The 20,134-nt window shown below is 41.8% G+C and overlaps 1 long non-coding RNA gene across 1 annotated transcript; it reads left to right on the top strand.

The window, feature by feature from the left end:
• Positions 1-820: 820 nt before the first annotated feature.
• On the top strand, positions 821-4,235 carry LOC148132018 (uncharacterized). Its single transcript, XR_015747506.1, has 2 exons — positions 821-1,208; positions 4,050-4,235. It is a non-coding gene; the product is annotated as an uncharacterized LOC148132018 (long non-coding RNA).
• Positions 4,236-20,134: the final 15,899 nt, after the last annotated feature.

The raw sequence follows: 20,134 nt of genomic DNA, 5'->3' as shown, positions 1-20,134 counted from the left end.
TGTCAAAAATGGGGTCTCGCAGTTTTGATGGATGCCTTTTTTTGCCGGGGGGAGGGGGGAGGGCACACTGGAGGTTTATTAAATGTGTTCAGGTTTGATTCGATATATCCCACAGCCAAATCTGCTTTTCCAAATTGTACTCTATTAAATAACTAACTCGTTTGTTATCAGATGGAGCATGATTGTCTATTTTTTTAAAGAGAAACAGAAGAAAGTTCATTGGCAAGGATGAAGAATAGTCATATTTGGCCACAAAGGGTAATAGTTTGGGATTTAAATAATATCCCTGAACTATAAAGTTAGAAACAGGATTTAAATAGGAACTGGGGCAGAATACTCAGATAACTCAAGGTGAGCAGTGAAATGTTTGAAGAGGAAAAGCGAATGAACTCAAACTTTCTTTGCAATGAATGGAAGTCATAGTTTGCAATCACACGTCACATACCTTTTGGGAAATAAAATGAAACTATAGCTTCTGCTTTAGTTCATATCACTTCCACATCCATAATTTGCATTTCTTCAGAATATGATCTAAACTGATTGAACTCATGACGTGCCTGCTTTCTGAGCCGAGTCAGTTTACTGGAAGCCACAATAAAACTGGCATTAATTTTTGAATTATTATTTTTATTGGTTCATAACTTTGTGAGTAATCCGTTTGTGACTTCCTGAGAACTCTTCCCACACATCTCCTAACTCTTAAATTCATAATTCTGTCTCTTCTGCTCCCTTCCCCCATAGAGGTCTGGCAGGATGTCTTTTCCTGTACTGAATGCATTGTTAAAACATAGCTCCGCCTCCCCCTGTGCTAGCTACCTGTGCTAGCTACCCAGGGTGACAGTTATTGGAAAAAGAGAATGTGGTTGTCAATTTACTAACACATAAACATTTCATTTTCACAATCAACTGCCCTCCACCGCATACTTGGTTCTTTAACCTCGAGAAACAGAAAGGCTTGCTCTATGACTTAGCTCTGTGGCTATGGAATCCTTTTAACAAAAGTTGTTCCAGATCATAAACCAGAACTCCACTGCTGTGCCGTGACGAATAGTCATGCAGGGGTGGGCTGCTGGGCTTTTGCAGGAGTTTGGGAGATCATCTCGCTAAGATTCTGCACAGTTCAGAGAAAACCCCCAAATCCCACTCCTGGCTGGCTCCGCACACCCCTCGCATCCCAGGAGTCCCCACACGGTCCGTTTTGGATGCAGGTAAGTGCAGGGTGTGTGCAGAGGCTTGGGGAGGGCAAAAAATGGGCTTCCCAGAAGTTTGGGAAAGCCAGAAACGGGCCCGTTTCCAGCTTCCAGAGAGCCTTTGGAGCCCAGAGAGGCTATTTTCGCCCTCCCAGAGCCTTGAGGAAAGCCCCCGGAGCCCAGGGAGTGCAGGAGGTGCCCAGGAGGTGCAGGAGGCTGACTAGGCCACACCCACCATAGCCACGTCCACCCAGCAACTGCGCAGAGAAGCCATTGCTAAAATTTTGAAGCCTACCCCTGGCTCCATGCCAGGGATCAATTTATAGATAGCCACCTCTGAATTTTAGGTACCACAGCAAATTATATGTAGAAGTGTGTGTGTATGTGTGTGTTTCATAGGCATAAGCATATATAAGGCAAAAAGAAAATTAAAGTATTGTAGATTCACTTTCAAAAGTATTCTATGAATAGTGTTCTAGACCAGTATATCAGCAACTTTAAGATGCATGGACTTCGATTCCCAGAATTCTCCAGCCAGCATAGGTAGAATTTTGAATACCATCCACTGACTTTGTAACTATAAGCATCGGTGTTTACATAACATTTTCCTGCTGGTCTACCAGTTTTTCTATTGGTGACAAGCTCATTTGGGTCCCTCTTGGATGAAATATGATACAGCTGCAGCTAAAACAAGGCAAAGCTCTTTTTTTTTTCAATTTATCTGGAAAAGAATTAGCTTATCAACTAGCTGGCGGGAATGGAAGAGAAAGAGGAAAAATATTAATATCTGCAAACAGCTATGAGTGGTAATCTGAACTCCTGGTTGGCAAATGCTGTTACTGCTAAGCTCCTGAGAAGGTTTGGCTCTGGCTAAGAGCCCCAATCTCTCATGCCTTCATGGTATTTAACCTTCTGAAGGAACAGCAGAGTGGAAAGTTCCATTTAGCTCCCCGCCAATCTTTTAAAAATGGGCAGTCTTCCCCCCCCCCCCGTTGAAGCAACTTTATCATGCCTGACGTTGCTAAAACCCGAATCTAAGACCAGCTTTCTGAGAAAATGGGTTAATTTTCAAGAAAAACGAAAAGAAAATAAGTAATTCTCCTCAGGATACTCCATCATAAAAAAAATTAAAATGAGCTCCTTGGATCCGATCCAAAGCCTATCTTATCTGGAACCTAAATTTGTGGGGGAAAGTAAGGAAAATTAGTTCTATTATTTCCATGGAAATTATATATAGCATAGCATAGTACAGTACAGATACTCCTCAGCTTACAACAATTGTGACCATTCGAAGTTATGACGACACTGAAAAAAGTGACACGGTGTTTTTCACACTTACAACCATTGCAGCATCCCTACAGTCACGTGATCAACATTCAGATGCTTGGCAACTGACCCATATTTATGATGGTTGCGGTATCCCGGGGCACAGAGGTGGTTATTCAGCAGGTTCTGACCAGTTCTGGAGAACTGGTAATGGAAATTTTGAGTAGTTCAGAGAACCAGCAAATACCACCCATGACTGGAGATTTTACAGTATCCTTCCCCTTCCCCTGCTACAGCCACTAAGCCATGCCCACAGAACCGTTAGTAAACCCATTTGAATCCCACTCCTGCTGGGGTCATATAATCACTTTTTGTGATCCTCTGACAAGCAAAGTCAATGGGGAAAGCCAGATTCACTTAACAGCCATATTACTAACTTAATAACTGCAGCGATTCACTTAACAACTGTGGCAAGGAAGGTTGCAAAATGGGGCAAAATTCACTTAACATCTGTTTTGCTTAGCAACAGAAATTTGGGGCTCAATTGTGGTTGTAAGTCGAGGACTTCAGCATAGCATAGCATAGATCAAATTTATAATGTTGCCTAGCTCCACAACTACTATGGGCAGCATACTACAGTAAAACAGCATGCGGGTCAGTGGTGGGATTCCATTTTTTTTTTTACTACCGGTTCTGTGGGTGTGGCAGGGGAAGGGTACTGTAAAATCTCCAGTCAGAGGTGGAATTTGCCGGTTCTCTGAATTACTCAAAATTTCTGCTACGGTTCTCCAGAACTGATCAGAACCTGATGAATACCACCTCTAGCGTGGGTGTGGGTGTATGAAAGGAAAAAAGAACACTCAGGTTTGGAGAGAACAATCAAGCATACAACTAATATACCTATTCCAGTCAGAGGCCTACCATCCATCTAGCTCAAGGCAAAAGTCCTTAACAATTGTGAGCATGGTCAGTTAGAGCTCCTTGTCAGAAGCAGAAAGCTATATTTATTTAGTACCAAATCAGCAGCACACAGCTAACAGAATGCAACTCTTTACTAGTTTAACCAGATCTCCTATGTAACACAAGACTAGAGATCGCCCAAGAGAGTGCTAGTCCTGTTTTTTAGAGACATTTCTTGTGTTCCTCAAAAAAAAAGGCCTACAAACGTGTCTATAAAGAACCTGCGTGTTGCCTGACCGTTAATTTCTGAAGCAGGACTCAGGTAGATCCCTTTCTGAATGTCTGGTATTCAGTCTCTCCTGCTTTCAGATAGTTTCCCTTTGCACATAATCCTTGTTTTGGAATTCGGCTCCCCTATAGGAAATGAGTCTCAGCGGTCAGGTAACTTAGATGAGATATTTATTGCAGAATCAAGCAATTGTAGAAAATTGAATAGAAGATCTGAACAAGTATGATTCTGATTGCATTTACATAAGTTCCCCAATATTCATATCCTGTATCTCTAATTCTGGGGTGTTTTTTGTTTTTTTTTGAAGGGGGAGGGAGGAATGGATTGCTTGCAAACTTTCCACCTAAGGTTTGTTTACAAAGCTGTCTATTCGCTTCCTGAGTCATGGCTTTCCATCTTTCCAGATCTACCTCTAATATCTGCAGGCCAAGCCAAGTGACCATGAGGAACAGCACAGAGCGATCATTGGAGGGAAGGAGCCCTGCCTACAGCGGCCGAAAGTGGCCAATAGGAGCTGAGATGGGCCTCTGGAAGTGTCATCTCCAATATTACTAATGAAACACAATAAATTGGGTCCATCTGAGATTATATCAGGATAAGATGTAAAATACTACTTTAACAAATACAAATATAATCTTCCTGTTTGTGGGAATGGCCTACGGACATGTGTGGAGGGAACATGTGGGTTGCATCAGGGGAGTGTGGCTGTGGACCAGATTTTTCTGTTATTTTTGTTATTTTGGGGGGAGTTATTTGTTATTTATTGGGCTTCATTTTACGTGTGGTTTTATTTTTGATTAGGGATTACCCACATTTTGGTTTAAGATTGGTAGCTCTACAAATATTTTAAGTAAATAAAATTACTTTAAAAATAGTTACTATGCCATGGGTATCAGCACATTGGATGAATCTCTTATTTGTCCATTTTATCTGTGGGAGATCCTGTCCTCTTATCTAATGGCTGCTTAATTTAAAAAAAAAAGATGAAGTAACTTTTACAACTTTTTCTGACCTCTTCAAAATCCTTGTGAAGGGCACTCTATCTCTAGGTATTCTTCACACAGGAGGATAAAGGAAATGTTTAGCTTCTGATCCATCCAACTGCTCACTGGAAGCACTGCAGAGGACAAGAAATTACTGCAGGGCAAGTGTGATTCATATAATGGAATAGGTCCAAAAATAAAATGTATGCAGGAAAGTACCATTCGATTGTGCTGAGAGTGTATGAATGCAGTGCGGAGATTGTGTGAGTCCTTGTCCTGTCCTATGGATGCTGATATACACAGAGTTTTGTATCATCTGAGAAAGTTTGCAAAAGGCTTCCATAGGTCAAAATATGACTGGAATCTCCCCCCATTCCCATTCCCATGGTTTTTCTTCTGACCAAAGTCAAGCACCTGTCTTCAAAGATTATCACCATTTATTAGCATATTTGTTTCATAGCCGTAACAAGGGCTGGCCTGCTTAAGATGCATTCCCCGCTCCCCTCTGTCTACTGATCCTTGATGTTGCAGATGAGATACATGGATTTGATGTGATTTAATTTGCCCAGCTGTGTGGAAGGGCATTTAAGTAAGGAACATCTATTCCTCTTGGGAAAGAATTCGGGCAGAGCTAACATAAACTGAAAGCAGAGAGACAAAAAGATCCACAAAGGCCAGGGCTAGCTGCAAGCACAGATGTTCATTTCAGTTTGCCAATCCCTTGGGTAGCTTTGAAACAGCAGAAGAAGCTGCTGCACCCACTATTTCAAACGCCGGCAATCGAACAGTTAAAATTCTAAATTTGGCTTTTGCTTGGAGATCATCAGCTACTGTAATGAGTCACCAATCTCCAAAGTGAACTTACAGGAAGTGCCATATCCAAAGCTTGAAATATGGATAGGCTGTGTTTTCATCATGAGGTAATAACTGAGAACTGATATACACAAGCTCAGACCAGCTAGCCTGGTGCTACACTGCTCAGCACAGATGCACATACAGGGAGAAGGAGCTACTTTGGCTATTGAGTTGTGATGTTCGTGTACCGTATTTCTAAGTAATAGTGAGAAGTTAGTACCAGTTTCTGGGCAGAAGTCAGAGGGATTCATATCAGTGTTATAATATGAGGATTCATATCACTGCCCCACATCATAATTTCTAGAAAAACTCCCTAAATCTTTTGCAGAACCAAATTGGTTTCCTTCTCAGGACCAATTGTAGGGAAAAAAATAAGCTTCTTTTTAGTCAGAGATCTTCCCATCTCTTTTCTCTACAGTGTGTGTGTGTGTGTATGCACATGTAATCAGAATACCATTAGTGCAGCTGCTCTTTCGCTAAGTCTTAAAAAGCCCTTGCCATAAATCTGCTAAATTGAGTTTTATTCCCGTAAATCCTAAACCAGAGGGAATGGAGAAGCTCTGTTGCTCAAGATGTTCAGTACTGGCCTTCCTATTTTGGACTGCTGGGAACTGTAGTTCAACAATGTCTAAACATTCTTCTTCTTATCTTTGACATAACACTTGTATAATTAGAAGAGATGCACAGTCGTGTTGCCTAAGCTCTACATTCCTAACAATGGATTCTTTCAAGCAGAGAATACAGAGGTGAACTTGAGGTACAATATTATCCATTTTGCCCATTACCCTGAATCCACAAACGAACTAGATGTTAATAAATTTGGCACAAAATTTGGCTTGGAAAGTCTATCCAGTTAAACTATGTTTGCTATTACACTCTAACTTAATCTAAATTATGGGATTGAGCAGCAGCAGGTTGGAGCCTAGAAGCTGAAAAGCTGGAAGTTCCAATCCTCTTTCTCAGAAACTCATTAGACCACAGGTGTCAAACTCGCGGCGTCTCGTTGCAATCACATGACATATCAAGACGTTTTTCCCCTTCGCGGAGCTGGGGTGGGAGTGGCCTGCCCGTGACACATCTGGCTCGTGGGCTGCCAATTTGACACCCCTTGTCTAGATTCTCTGACTCCAACTTCTGTCCTGCTGTAGCTGTTTAGCAATAATTACTATCTTCTATCCTTTCCCAACCTTGTTTGAAAGATATAAGGCTCCAACAACCTGTAGTGGTCTTCTAGAGTATGTAAGGGTTACACCAAAAAAAGGCAATAAATAGTGTCTACTAGTACAGCCTCTTGGCCCTCTAGTTTAAATATATGTGATTAGAAGAATCAGAATTTCTTCCTGACATTGGGAAGGTAGATCACTCTCACAAGAAATAAACAAAATGAAATATTATTTAAATAAAAATAAACTAAAGATATATGGAACTTGATTTACGAAACACATACAATGTTCTCAACAGACCGCAAAATGGTGATAGTTTGTTTTAATTGTTAGGACAGGATCTCTGCATTCATAATAGATTTCAGTTCAGTAAATGATAAAAAATTAAAATAAATCTTGACCACAGCCAAATATTACACATAATGCTCTACTTCAGTGGTGCTATTCTATCCGTTCAGCCCGGTTCTGGCATACCGGTAGTGCCGAAGATCAGTGGAAAAACAAATCGGTTCTCTCTGACGAACTGCTGTTGGGCCCACCTGCTCGCCCAGGCTCTCATACTGACCTTTATTCCCTGCTTTTGAAGCGCAGCTGCTTTGCGCGGCACAGCAGATTGCTGTGCGTCAGCTCTTGAAGCTACAGGGAGAGTGCAGGATGTGAGTAGGAAAGCCTCTGCGCATACACACACACATGTGGCACACACACATGTGCAAAGTGTGTGTTTGGCACGCACACGTGTGCAAAGTGTGTGCATGCTCGCAAAGCGCGCCCACCAAGCCACACCCACTGAACCGGTGGTAAACCACTTTGAAACCCACCACTGCTGTACTTGTACAGGAAAAATACAAACTAGAAGCAATAATTCTAACGGGAACTCTGTCTTTGTGTACGTGATCGAAATAACATCTCTCCTCCTTGCAGCATTTGAAACTTCAGAATGTGAAGTATGGATTTGCAGCCTGCATATTCACTCCAGACCATCTTTAAGAGCTTGATTAATATATGACAGCCAAGGCTGATTTCTCCAGGAAATGACCTATTTGTAGATAAACCCACATTCCCAAGTTTCATGCCCACATCTTCTAATATTTCATGAGTGAGAAAGGAGGATGTTTGTGAACCTTATTTCCTTTAAAGTTACTTCTTCACATCATTGTCACTTCCTCTCATCACTGAATTGGATGTGGCTAAGCACTGAAACCAAATTGATTAATGTAGACCTGCATTTCCCAGTCAATGGCCATACTGTCTGAGGAATTCTAGGAATTGAAATCCACACATCTGGAAGTTGCCAAGTTTAGAAGACATGAATGTAAACTAACAAAATTTAATATTCAGCAATGGAATGTACAATTTTCAATATTGGCAATGGAATTTACAATTTTTAGCTTCACTAATATGAACTAAATATCAAAATTTGGAAAATATGAATGGCTCAGGGAAGGAGACATAGAATATGAACCTGTGAAATCTACCTTTTTAAAAAAATCAGCAGAACAAGGTGGGAATTATGGTTGATATTTATTTCACAGAATGTTCTATTACAAGAGAGGCACCCGAGATTGTACTATTTAAGCCTGGAAGCAACAAGAACTATATCCAGAAAACAATACATAGGTGCTTTGACTAAAGATCTTTGATAAAGATTATCCTGTCCATGTTGCCTGTCCATGTTATCTCATGAAAGAGATAAGAGGAAGACATTTGTCTAAACTATTATATTTTAATATATTTCATTTTAGTTGAAATGAACTGTCTCTGTAATTAATATTCTCCTCATTCCACATCAACCTTTACCTGTTGACAGTTTTGGGGTAGCTCTGGGGACCAGAGGCAGACCTGCCACCAGAACTTGCGAGTCCTTTTTAAAATATTTTGTATTGCGTGCCGACATGCAAGCCCTACATACATCTTGATCCAGGCAAAGCTTGTTCTGTTAATTTCAGCAAAGAGAACCACTGAAATTCAATGAAGTCAGCAAGAATCCTGTATTGATTGAGTATGTTCACACTTGAGTACCAGTGTTTTGGACCAAGCTCTCACACTATGGAAACACTAAGAAAACACAATAAAGCAAATATACTGTCTGAGAAACTAAGTTTGTTATATAATATCAGCATATCAGGGTTCATAATAAACTGTCTGACTGACTGACTATGTGCCCTCAAGTTGTTTTTGACTGAGTGACGATATAGACAGCTCTTCTTCATGATAATCTATCCGTACTAAGTTGTTCTTTCAAATCTTCCTACAGGGCACTCATCTTCACTGCAGAACAGAAGAAAAAGAACTTGAGAAAAATTATAAAATACAAAGTCTCTCAAATAAAATTTGAAGAACTGTGGCAAAGGAAAAGAAAGATAGCACCAATAGTAATAAATGTCTTGGGTGCAATTCCAAATATTTGCAGCACCACTTGAACATTAGTGGCATAAACAAAATCACCATCAACCAATTGCAAAAGGTGGTTTTACATAGAACAACTTCCATCCTGTGGTGATATTTTTAATATTATTAAGTAACAACATCTGCATATCCCTGGTCCTTGGGAAGGACTTGGATTTGGAAATGCCAAATCCAGTCCAAACATCTAGCTGATTGTGGGATCAACCATAATAATCATAAATTTCCTCCCCAGTTCTCTGTGACTGCAGTTCTACCACCTTCTAATTGATCTTCCCTAAAAAGGAAAGGTTGGAGATAGGCTAATAATTGTCCAAGATCCAGGATGGTATCCTGAGGAATGAGTTCACCACTGCCTTCATCAAAGCCAAAGGCATCCCCCTCCCTTTCTCAGGGAAGCCAGAATGGTTCCAGTATGCTTTCTTTAGGATGGATAGTGATGCCAATCCACCCATTTCCCTTTGCTTTGGGAATAATTTGATATCTACTTTGTAAAGTGTGGGAGCAAAGAAGATTGACAGAATCCCAAGACTGTGCCATAACCATAATGGTTTGTACTCTTGCGCTTCTGGGGAGGGATGATGTTGACCCCATTTCCAATACCTGTGCCATAAAATCTGGCATCCTTGTGCCAATCTAATTCTGCAGTTGTGAATACCTTCAAAGATTAATTCCCCTGAAACTGCAGAAAGGACAACATCTCTCCATATGGAGATTGAGAGCATTTGTGGGAGTCTAGAAAAAGTGCAGAGAAGAGCAACCAGGATGATTAGGGGACTGAAGACTAAAACATATGAACAATGATTACAGGAACTGGGCAAGGCTAGTCTAGTGAAGAGAAAGACCAGGGGAGACATGTTAGCAGTGTTCCAATATTTGAGGGGCTGCCACAGAGAGGAAGGGGTCAAGCTATTTTCCACCCGAAGGCCAGACAAAGAATAAAGAATGGAAACTGATCAAAGAGAGATTCAACCTAGAAATAAGGATAAATTTTCTGACAGTTAGAACAATCAACCAATGGAACAGCTTGCCTTTGGAAGTTGTGGGAGCTGCATCACTGGAGGCTTTCAAGAAGTGATTGGACTGCCATCTGCCAGAAATGGTGTAAGGCAGGGGTCTCCAACCTTGGCAAGTTTAAGCCTGGAGGACTTCAACTTCCAGAATTCCCCAGCCAGCTTTGCTGGCTGGGGAACTCTGGGAGTTGAAGTCCTCCAGGCTTAAACTTGCAAGGTTGGAGACCCCTGGTGTAAGGTCTCCTGCTTGGCTGGGGGTGGGGAGAGTTGGACTAGATGACCTACAAGATGCCTTCCAATTCTGTTAATCTGCTGATCTGAGTGACAAGCAGCTGGGTGAGGGAGAAGTGTTTCAATAATTTTGGGGGAGAGAAACAATGGGACTATTTAAGGAAGAGGAACCAAGAGGTGGGCCGAGAATCAATCCAAGTAGAAATACTTTTGAAATGCCTTTGAATAACAGCCACATTACAGACTCACCGTCTCCAAAGCATGTTTACTTTTGTTTTCTCATTTTAAAGGACATTTGTGGCTGTTCGTAATCTTCCTCCCCTGGCCTGCCTGGAGCTCTTCCTGGTAATAAGTAAGTAATAGCAGTACAGGATCTGATCTTATCATGGTCTAAATATTCCCACTCCTGTAAACTGCAGTCAATAACTCGGAGAGGGGGGAGGAAGAAAGCAGGAGAGAAGGCAAAATGTATCTGCAGCTGTACAGACCTGAACTTCATTTGTAATTAGATTTGCTCGAACATTACACCAAGTTTTCACTTTACAGAAATGTTATCCTCAAACCACAGCGATCCTTTACTGATGATGCACGCATGCTTTTTAAATGTCTCTGCGCAATTATTTTAGCTATTGCCTGCTGTAAACACAAGGCATTGCTATTCTGTTCCCCATAACTTACATCCATGTGGTTTCTTGCCAAGCTACAAAAGCAAAACAAACCCAATTGTTTTTACGTTTTATTTTGTGCTATTGGCTTACAAGAAAAGGTTGCTTCATCACCAGCGATGGCTGAAACAAAAATAAAAAGGGAGAAGATCATTGGTGACATTTGGATGTCTGAATTTTTTAATGGAAGCTTTTCCCCTTCCTACCATTCCAGACAGACGTGTAGATATTAAACCATAAACTCTTTATGCATAACAAAAAGTTGCTAAAATCAACAATGATTCAGAACTAGAACCGGACCTTTTCTTCTTTATTTTTCTTTTGAAAGCCATTGAACTGGATCTCCTGCATAGTACCTAGCAATTTTTTATTTATTTTTTATTTATTTTTATTTATTTATTTGATTTGCCAATTGTTTACAAGATAATAAGTATAAGTGTATACATAGTTGTGAATACATGAAATGGGTACATATAAGAAAAATAAGAGAAGAATAAGAGAAACAATAGGACAGGGACGGTAGGCACATTGGTGCGCTTATGCACGCCCCCTACAGACCTCTTAGGAAAGGGGTGAGGTCAATAGTAGACAGTCTAAGGTTAAAGTTTTTGGGGTTTGGGGAAGAAACTACAGTCGGGTAGAGTATTCCAGACACTGACCACTCTGTTGCTGAAGTCGTATTTCCTGCAATCAAGTTTGGTGCGATTAACCTTGAGTTTGTATCTATTGTGTGCTCTTGTGTTGTTATGGTTGAAGCTGAAGTATTCATTGACAGGTAGGACATTGCAATGTATGATATTTGGATTTGCAGTATTATCTCAGTCCTGCAAATTCTGATGGAAGAGAAAATTTGTAACTCGGGTTTGAACTGCGGGGTCCTCTCTGAGCTTATTTTCTTGCAGTTGTTTATTACCAAACTAGGTAACATCATCGGTGCACTCCTGAAATATCTGCAAGAGAGCACCTAGAACCCTTCACTGCAACTTCTTGAACATCCTGCATATCCTGCGTCACTCCTCTCCCTCTTCATGCATATTTCTATCATATATGCTTCTGAGCAGTGACTTTGAAGCTGTGTGTATAATACAGAATATTATAGAATAGAACAACAGAGTTGGAAGGGACCTTGGAGGTCTTCTAGTCCAACCCCCTGCTTAGGCAGGAAACCCTAAACCACTTCAGACAAATGGTTATCCAATTTCTTCTTAAAAACTTCCAGTGTTGGAGCATTCACAACTTGTGGAGGCAAGTTGTTCCACTGATTAATTGTTCTGTCAGGAAATTTCTCCTTAGTTCTTGGCTTCTTCTCTCCTTGATTAGTTTCCACCCATTGCTTCTTGTCTTGCCCTCAGATGCTTTGGAGAATAGTTTGACTCCCTCTTCTTTGTGGCAGCCTCTGAGATATCGGAATACTGCTATCATGTCACCCCTAGTCCCTTCTTTTCCTCAGACTAGACATATCCAGTTCCAGCAAACTGTTCTTTATATACCTTCTTATATCCCCTATATATAGTCCCCTAATCAACTTAGTTGCTCTTTTCTGCACTCTTTCTAGAGTCTCAACAGCTTTTATTTTTTTAATATCGTGGTGACCAAAACTGGATGCACTATTCCAAGTGTGGTCTTACCAAGGCATTATTAAGTGGTATTCACAGTTCATGTGATCTTGATTCTAACCCTCTGTTTATACAGACCTGGTCTGAAATGGGACAAGAACTTGCTCTGCTATTTGCAAATAATTCTTGGGCACGGGCACTATGGGTGGCATCAAGAAACCTGATGAACAGCAGGAACCTCCCCCAGGATGTTAATACCAAGAAACTCCAAACCGTAATCACCGATGTGCCATTAATTTCCAGTGACCTCTTTCTAAGAGCACGTAACTCTGGATAGGTGCTGGAGGCCAGGACGCTTCTCACGAGGGGCTCACCACTTCTCAAGGGGGGTTCACCACTTCTCAAGAGGGGCTCACCACTTCTCACGAGGGGTTCACCACTTCTCACGAGGGAGGCACCCTCATGAGGGGGGCACCACTTCTCACGAGGGGCTCACCACTTCTCACGAGGGGGCACCACTTCTCATGAGGGGGCACCACTTCTCACGAGGGGGCACCACTTCTCACGAGGGGTTCACCACTTCTCACGAGGGGTTCACCACTTCTCACGAGGGGCACCACTTCTCACGAGGGGGCACCACTTCTCACGAGGGGGCACCACTTCTCACGAGGGGCTCACCACTTCTCACGAGGGGTTCACCACTTCTCATGAGGGGTTCACCACTTCTCAAGAGGGGCTCACCACTTCTCATGAGGGGGGCACCACTTCTCACGAGGGTTCACCACTTCTCACGAGGGGTTCACCACTTCTCAGAGGGGCTCACCACTTCTCACGAGGGGTTCACCACTTCTCACGAGGGGTTCACCACTTCTCACAAGGGGTACCACTTCTCACGAGGGGTTCACCACTTCTCACAAGGGGTTCACCACTTCTCATGAGGGGTTCACCACTTCTCACGAGGGCTCACCACTTCTCAAGAGGGGCTCACCACTTCTCACGAGGCGGGCACCACTTCTCACGAGGGGTTCACCACTTCTCACGAGGGGTCCACCACTTCTCACGAGGCAGGCACCACTTCTCACGAGGGGGGCACCACTGCTCAAACTAGAAGCCAAATCTTTTCATCCCGTGATCGAACTCCAGCTCTTTCTTTCTGAAAGTCTGAAACTTGACTTCTGGAGCGTCCTAAAGGGGAAGAGGTGAGCAAGGCACAGTGACTGACTGTATCTTGCTCTTTTCTTCCACTTAAGGATGCTCCGGAAGACAAGTTTCATAGGGCTAGCTTTAAAAAAAAAAAAAAAACAGGTACATGAAGATGTGCTGTTGTCAAGGCAGCAAACAGTGTTTTTGGAGTTCCCCACTTTCTTATTAATTTCCTTTAATCCCTTGGAGTAAGAGCAATGCTAATGTATTTAATCTGTTCCAGGAATGGGGCGAGGGGAATCTACAGATCACTACAGGAGTCTGTTTGGTATCTGCCCTGTGATGTTTAACCTGTGGAAACTGCTGGATTCAGCAGGAACGTGTAGACTGTATTATCTTAGAATTAGAGGCTTTCTCTCATTAGCCCAAACATGAGTGAAATGTTAACCTGTTTGTCTGGTACAAAGCCCCAGGAGCAAAAAACATGTTTGTCTAGGCAGCTACTTTAAGGGAAGTTAAGGTAACTGATGGCTTGTTCCCTGCTGCTGTATTATAAAACAAAATGGAGGAAGGGTCATCACCCGGAGCGGGGAAGATTCCCTCTTGAACTAGAGGGTGACAGGCAAGATTTCTTGCAGCAAGATTGCAATGGGAAGAGAGTGGCTCCCTGCCCTTGACCCACTCACCTGGGCCAGAAACTGTAAAGGCCAACCTCCCCATTCTCCCATCCCGCCAAGCAGAGAGGACCCATCATGGCCAGAGATGATTGACTGGACTTGGCTGGACACTGATACCTTTATGTCAGAGTATATTCATGAACTGGAATAGAGCTTAGTAACAAGGTCAGCCAATGAGAGCTGAATTGGGGGCTGAAACTTAAAGAGAGAATCTGGGCGTGGTTTCTCTCTGTTCTGGGCTCAGCTCTAAAGTGAAAGAGAAACTAACTTGCCTGCTTGCTGAAACTACAGTTCTGGTCTGAACTGGAGCTGTGACATGTCTGCTTCTGTTTGTGTTTGCTTGTAACCTTTCCACACTGGAAGAAACTACTGTATTGTACTGTAGGAAGTTAGCACCCACCCCACTCCTAGAAAAATGAAATATCCTGGTAAATATTAAAAAGGCAGAATATTTCCCCTAGAAAGAGTAGAAACCCAGAAGCAGAAACTCACCTCAGAAGCAGAAGCTCACTCCCACCTTTGTTAATGGGTCGGCCATTCAGGCCTGGGCCAGAATACTTTACATAACAAAGATCTCCAGGTAAAGCTATAGCAATGGCCAAAAGCCCTTTTCAGTGCATCATCATCCAGCAAGGCTCAACCAAGCCTGGAACTCAGGACAACCTACAGAGTTGCCCCTGCATGGCCTCATGGGAGTCTGACAACCAGAATACAAGCGCCAATTCAAATCTCAACAAAGGTTATAAAACCCAGGCACTCTCAGCACCTCAGCCCGTTTTTTATCTCTTCCTTCACCTTGAAGCATGTGATCATCCTTCCTTTTCACTCTGGAGCTCCAGGCCATGTGGTCCTGTCCACCATTAAACCTTCCAAACAGCCTCCACGTTTCCAGTGTCTTTTTCCCCACTTGGAACTGAACCCAGAAGGATATTTCTTCCAACAGTACATTTACTTATTTTATATAAAAGGAACTTAATGAATCCTGCTGAGTCAGTCATCTGTGTGTTTTCTGGATTTGAATTTTGCTGCAAACTCTAAGACTTTATGTTCTCTTTTTTTAAGGGGTGTCAAACTCAAGGCCTGTGGGCTGGATCTGACCCATGGAGTGATTAGATCTGGCCCATGGGGCCACCTTGGAAATAGCAAAGGACCAGCCTGTGGTGCCTCTGCAGCGGCCCTCACAGCTCAATTTTTCCTGGCAGAGGCTACAGGAGGCCGTCATGGCCGAAAACGGAGCCCGGGAAGATCCAGCCAGCCACAGCCACTTGCCCCCTGACATGAGTGATGTCAAGCTGGCCACGCCCACCCTGGCCATGCCCAACCCAGCCATGTCCATCTGGCTGCTTGAGGTCAAACACGGCCCTCAATGAAATTGAGTTTGGCACCCCGGGCTAGATAATTCAGAGCAATCCTAACTATCTTGACTCAAAATAATGGCTACATTCATTTAACATCTTAGGCCAGTGACTGAACCAGTTAGACCAGTTAATGAATCCATGTTCTGGATTGACTAATGTACTGAATTATAAGGTAACCAAAGTCTGTTGCCAGAAACCAAACAGTGGTTAACAGTAGCCAAATTGAAGTTAACATGCTGCATGAATGCAGATACAAGTCTTTAGCTCTAGACTCTAGAGCACAGGTGTCAAACTCGCAGAGTCACATTGCCATCATGTGATGTATTGTGATGGTTTTTCTCCTTTGTGGAGCTTGGGTGGGTGTGGCCTGCCCATGATGATCCGGCCTGTGGGCCACCAGTTTGACACCCCTGTGAGAGTCAGTGTGTTGTGTGAATATGACTAGTATGTGCTTAGGATTGCAACTTGAATGTTAAAAACAGGGAAACAACAAATGCCTACATGGAGTGAACAGCTGTAAAAATGGCTGGCATTTTCAACAAGTTACAACCATCAAGCTTTTTTAAACTCAGCTTTCCTCGGGCCTGTTGGGCATTGTAGACTACCATTTCCAGAATTCCGAACAAGTCTGAGATGCAGATTATGCAGTGGTGGGATTCAAATTTTTTTACTACTGGTTCTGTGGGCGTGGCTTGGTGGGCGTGGCAGGGGAAGGATACTGTACAATCTCCCATCAGATGTGGTATTTGCCAGTTCTCTAAACTATTCAAAATTTCTGCTACCGGTTTTCCAGAACTGGTCAGAACCTGCTGAATACCACCTCTGAGGTTATGGGAGCTATAATCAAATGGAAGGGACCAAATTGGAGCAGAATATTGAAGTGGTTATTCTCTTGAAATGTTTTTCAGTTTATTTGTGTTACGGACTGGCCAAGGTATTGCAAGTGAAATTGGGAGCACCCTGGTAGGATTCTTACTCATAAAGGATCATTGTTCATTGTTCTCTGTCCTTGCTCAACCCATAGAATTAAGTGAAAGAATGCATTCATACAATAAGTAACAGGTTATCTTTGCAGATTTGTAAGACAAGAGAATGTTTGTTCTTTGGATTAAAGATGTGCAAAGAAAACACCATCATTGTCTCTTATTTCAGGAAGTGCTTCAAAGTTTGGAGTGTAGGAAATGCTACTCTGTGTACTGTGTAGTGTCTCAAAATGTACATATCCAATACAGGTCAAGGGGAACCAGCAACAAACATCCTAGTAGGGATATCTAGGTCAGGTTGCCAAACAGCCAAGAACTTTTATTTCTTGTACTGCTAATCCATCCAAAAACCAAACTTCTCAGGGCAGGTCATAAAGTAAGTGAAAACATTTTCAAAAGTCAGTAGAAGAGTAGAACACTAAAATACCAACAATAAACACCACAGAAGCTGTAGAAATCATCAAATAATTATATATCCCAGATTATTTTAAAATTAAACTGTGATGGAAAACCTACAGGGAGCCTAATCTCAAAAGATCATCCCTGTGAGTGCCAAGTCGATTTCACTGGGAGAGAATTTTCCACAGGTGAGGTTCTTACAGGTGTCCATTCTATTTCACTTTTTGAAGGCACCTGGGAGTCCTTGTATGGCTATGTATGATTTTTATCCATTTCATCTTGCTTCTTCTAAATATACCAATAAGCATATTTAATTCACAATAGGCTTTGTTTTGATTTTTCCCCATGCTCTTGTATGGTTATCATCACCATTCCATAAATGTATTGTTATTATTCATGTTGCAGATGTTGGAAGAAACTCAAACGTGCTGATTCCACCCCTTTTGCTTAGATAATTCCATTTTGGCTGCAAAATTCATAGTTTGTAGGTATACGGAACACTGTTTTAAATTTCCTGGTTCATTAGTATTATTTTAGTTTAGCACTCTCACTGACTTATAGCAGCTATCCAGGGGTTTAAACAACAGTTTCCTAAGCTGACATTTAAACTTGGGATTTTTTTTCTCATGTGATTCAGCCATGGAGCGCTTTCTTGATGCTTTCAGACATTGTAAAAAATGTTTCTACAAATGTTTTGCATTCAATAGGTGACCAACTCCTCCTCTAAATCCATCTCTTTCTTTGAAAGGATCTCTAAAAATACCATGTTACCACCAGAGTGGGCAGGGATCACTGGTGTGATTGACTGGGAATTTTGGGACCTGAATTCAAACTATTTGGAAGGGAGCAGTTTGGAGATGGTAGATGGGCTTCATTATCTGGAAATATTTCCCATCATGCTGAGTGGTGCTGAGTATGCGTAGAATTCAATTATAGGTATTCTAATCTATCCTTTGAGAAGCAAGTAGTATAAATAGACATATAACAAACAGGCTGGTGGCCAACACGTTCCATTAATAGAATATGGATGCCAGTAGGTTCTTCCAAGTGTTGGAATTTATGTTACATACCATGTACCTTGATCTGGGTGAAAAGGAACAGTTTTAACTGGGTAGTTGGGCAGGAAGAGCAGGAGAGCACAGTGCGAAGTAGAGTCTGACTGGTGGAATGAAGTTTGAGAAACCTGTCTGAAAATAATTAAGATTTCACGTCTAGTCTGTGTCATGAGTATTTCAGAAACCAGGTAAGTTGTAAATTTTCTCTGACTTTGTCTCTCTCTCTCTCTCTTACATATACACATACTTTCTCTGCTGCTCAAGGAAGAAAGAAGAATGAAACATGAAGCAATGCTTTGGATGTACCTATAACTGTTAAAAATAAACTTCAAACTGGTTTGTTTTGCTTCCAGTATTTACCTATGAAGGAACAAGAAGAAATCTAAGTTCCCATAAAGCATGATCTCCAAATAGATAGTTGCAGCTGAATGCTGAGGAAGGAAACATTTTCCTTTTGGTGTGCTAGCATCTTTTTAAAAAATCACTTTTTAATTCAAAGAAGATTACAAGTATTTGAATCTTGGTGTTGTAAACAGACCTACACATGTAAGGTTCAAGCTCACTACTTTTTTTATATTCAGTCTATTACACAAGAATTTCCCCAGACTGCCAGTTGTAGCCTGGGAATAGTAAACTCTCTGGAGCTCAGGGTTGTCTGTCTGTCTGTCTGTCTCTCTCTCTCTCTCTCTCTCTGAATTTTAAACCTCTTGTAGCTGCACAAGAATTCGAGGCTAATTCCATGCTGGAGCCCCTTCTCCTCCCATCTGGCTGGATATTTCCTAACAGGTGTCAACTGAATGCCCAGGCTGAAGTCCCTCAGGCCAAAGCATAATGGTCATGGATGCCCAAAACTTTTGGTTCTCTCCTTCTGGAATCAGAAGGAGCCACAAATAGCTGCCATTGAAGGATAATAATGCCCATCTCCTCTGCAAGGGTAGACTGCTTTCCAAGATATTGAAGGTGGGGATGAACATGGCTGCACTTAATATTCTGGAACATTCAAGAATTTTACAGGATATGTCAATTATATAAACGGAGAGAAACTTATTAGGTACTAGGGATTTTTTGTTATTGTTTCTTGGGATGAATATATTACTCAGATAGGAGCAGAGAAGACACTTGTGTAACCTAAGTGATAGAATCCTAAAGGGCAGTTAATAAGCTTGCCTTGTGAAAAGGTGATAAGAGAAGGTGGTGAGAACCTGACCCAGAGCTAGCCAAGGATGTAAAAAACAAACAAACTCAGGTATCTTGGGAGAGTAACCAGCCAAGCAAAGCAGATTATTTTATGTCATGGGCCTACCAGAGCCCCGGGGAAGTGCAGAAGGGCAGCTTGGTATATGACAACATCTTTTTGCGAGAGTTCAGGTTTGACCTGGAATGCAGTTTTGCTTCATATTCATATTTTGTTTCAAAGCACATTTAAATTAAGCTGTTTGCTTTCAAACCCAGTACATTCTTTTGCCTGTGTAAAACTAGCTACACTTTGACTTATGCCGAAGATCACCTACATGCCAGCCCATCAACACTCCCAAACTATTTGAAAAAACTCTGAATGACACACAAAAGGCTCTGCTGCTCTCTTATTTTGAAATAAATGCTTTGTGATCAGGGCCAATGCCCATATGCTTTTTTTTTTAAGCAGCTCACCACATGGAAAACAACTTGATTGGTATTCCAAGACTGCTTATTATTGCATCATTTCTAGAGAATGTGCCACATCTCTTATCCTTTGGGAATCAAATATTTACACTGGCTTAATTTTGTTCTCTTCGTCTTTTCCTCGTTGGTGACTTTCCAGCCCTTCTTGAGGCAAGGTCATTACACCCTTCAGGTTTTCTGTTTGGGCTTGGCACCCTTGGTGAGTAAAAGGAAATGCCACTTCCCTCCCTCCTTCTCCCTCCTGAAATGACTGGAGCTCGTTTTCTAATAGTAATTTTACTGAAAAATGAATTTTTAAAACCCCTACAATGATTTAAAACAAACAAACTAAACAACAAAAAGA

The sequence above is a fragment of the Notechis scutatus genome, chromosome 2 (genome assembly GCF_049901735.1).
Source record: "Notechis scutatus isolate UNSWTSFEM ecotype Mainland chromosome 2, rNotScu1.2, whole genome shotgun sequence".
Lineage (NCBI taxonomy): Eukaryota > Metazoa > Chordata > Lepidosauria > Squamata > Elapidae > Notechis > Notechis scutatus.
Note: the sequence above shows the minus strand (reverse complement) of the source record. Positions and strands in the feature narration are given on the sequence as shown.